The following is a 2,611-nucleotide window of genomic DNA, read 5'->3' as shown; positions in this document are numbered from 1 at the left end:
AAAAAAAAAAAAAAAAAAAATCCCACATCCCCATCTAAGTGCTTGAAAATGAAAAAAGATAACTTCCCACAGGTTAATTGACTATATTCCCCTAATATTAAAAGCATAAACTACCTGGGAAAGAGAAAAGCAAATAAAAGTAATAAATCTGTTGCAAATCATAAAAACATTTTGTGGGTTAGAATGGATGACAAATTCTGTGTGTATTTGAGAATCAGGCAGAGAAAAATTGGAAAACTGATTAATTTTCTCTACCTTTCCCCCTTCTTCTTATGTATCTAATGCCCAGTGTCGAGTTACCCTTCAGTCCTTGCATTCATAGAATGCTATCTTCATATTATTTTCACTTAGCATATTGTCTTGGTTACTTCTTTCTCATTGATGGAACAAAATACCCAACACCCAAAGTTAACGGAGTAAAGGTTTTTTTAGCTCACGGTTTGTGGAAGTCTTAGTCGTGATCAGCTGGCTCTGAGGCAGGATGACGTGGCACAGGGGCAAAAGTTCAAGGTGGCAGAAGACAGCAAAAGCCACAACAGCAAAAAGGAGAGGTGGAAAGCAAGCCTCATTTCCTCCCTTATATTGGGCGCAGGCTCTCCATCGGAGGGTAGGTCCTTCATACCCACACCATATCCCTGCCCTCCTCAAGCTGACACAATGTATCACCTACTACACACATGAAGTTCACCCATTGGTCCAGCAAAAGTTGTCTTTGCAAGGCAGCTCACTTTTTTGAGGGAGTTCAGAATCTCATAATGGAACACGGTAAAATCAAGGGCCAGGCTCAATTGATAGAATGAGTTGGTTGCGTTTCATTCTTGCTGATCTAAAAAGCTTCTAGGTATGATTATCGTGAGCAACACACAATCATTTTTTTGTCATCACCATAGCAACCTCAGCCAAGTAATTTAAGTACAGTAGTCCCCTTTTATTTTCAATAGAACTGCTCTCTGCTTTTAAAACATTAGGACCAAGAACTTTTCCGAAAGAGGTAGTGCATCGTTGCAGATATACGTTAGCTTCGTCACAGTTTTCTATCTGTAGATGCTAGTCATCCGTCGTTTTTGTCTCTGTGTCTTCTATCTTTAGCTTAGTACTGGAGGTGAGTCTCCAGAATGATCTTCGACTTCCTGCAGTGTTTTCGTGCGTAACTGAGAGAAGGCTCCTTTCCTCCTTGGGTAATTAGCTCTTCGCTCATTGTAACCTTGCAGGCTGCCGCGTCATCACATGAGCTCAGCTTGCCGGGTCGGTTTGGCCTTTCACACAGGCTCGTTTTTATCCGCGACGGTGCATGTTGCATCTGGAGTGGGTGTCAGCAGTGAACGTGGACTCAATGGTTTCTGTTTGCTTCCAAAGTTATTTTATTATCAGATGAATGATGCTCCTCTCTCTCCCAAAATCATGACGAGCTTTTCGATTATTCACTCATTTAAGTTGAATTTTACCAAATCCTTTCCCTCAGCTTATTTGAAATAACCGTATTATTTTCTTCGATTCTTTTAATTTAGTAAATTATACTTATAGATTTCCTAATCATAAGCTATGGAAAAGCAGTTTTATACATTTTATACAATTTTGTTTGTGTTCTGTGTCCATAAAAAGTATGTTTTTTAGTTTGCTTGAACTTAATAGAAAGGCATATCTTGATAACGTGAGAACTGCGGACTTTTTTCACTAATATTTTGTTAAGATTCATGCACTGTTGCATGGAGGAACAAGTGATTCATTTTTATTGCTGTTTCATATTTCATTCAATAAGAAATTCATTGTAGCCTTATCCACACCAATTACGAGTACTTAACTACGAGCCCTAATAATAGACAGTGACAAACTGGCATAGGAATGGAAAACCCGTCAATTGAATAGAAGAGAGAACCGAAAACCAGACACACACATCCACTGAAATTTAGGTATTTCTGTCTCATCGGTAAGGGAAGATAGGAAGAGTGAATAAATGGAGTTGGAAATCTAAAAAGCATGCAAATAAAATTATCAGAAGATAGATTAAGGGCTTAAATATTTAAAAGTGTAACCAAACATCACTGGTGGACATTTTTTAGGTATATTTTAGAACATATTTCAGGCACAAAAAAGCCTTTATAGTGTTTGACAATATTAAATTAGGAAATTTGGTTTATCATAAATAATCCTAAATGAAAACATGAATTACAAGTGGGGAGAAGTTATCTATAATAAAAACAACCTGCAATGAGATTTTATCAAGAGTAGCTGAAGAATACACATTAAGAGGTACAATACCAAAAAACTCAAAGGAAAAAATGGGGTAAGCATTTCACAATCAGAGGAAACACGTACAACTAGTAAATAATTAGATGATGCTTATCTCATCCATGGGTCAAGAAAACATCAATCAAGACTATTACAAGGCACCTTTTAAATCCATATTGAGAAAAAATTTTAAAACTGGGATATATGGAATGCCAGGAGTCAGTCATGTGGTGGACTTTCTATATTTTATGAACTTCTTGGTGAGACTTTGGCATGATAAAGCCCTTTTTATTTGTACTTGCAACTATAAATGTTATGATATTATGAAAGGTTTGTAGGCCATGAACACTATGTATAAAGATGAGAGAAACAAATATATGTA

Source organism: Chinchilla lanigera, unplaced genomic scaffold, assembly GCF_000276665.1.
Source record: "Chinchilla lanigera isolate Chin_1 unplaced genomic scaffold, ChiLan1.0 scaffold00071, whole genome shotgun sequence".
Taxonomy (NCBI): Eukaryota; Metazoa; Chordata; class Mammalia; order Rodentia; family Chinchillidae; genus Chinchilla; species Chinchilla lanigera.
Note: the sequence above shows the minus strand (reverse complement) of the source record.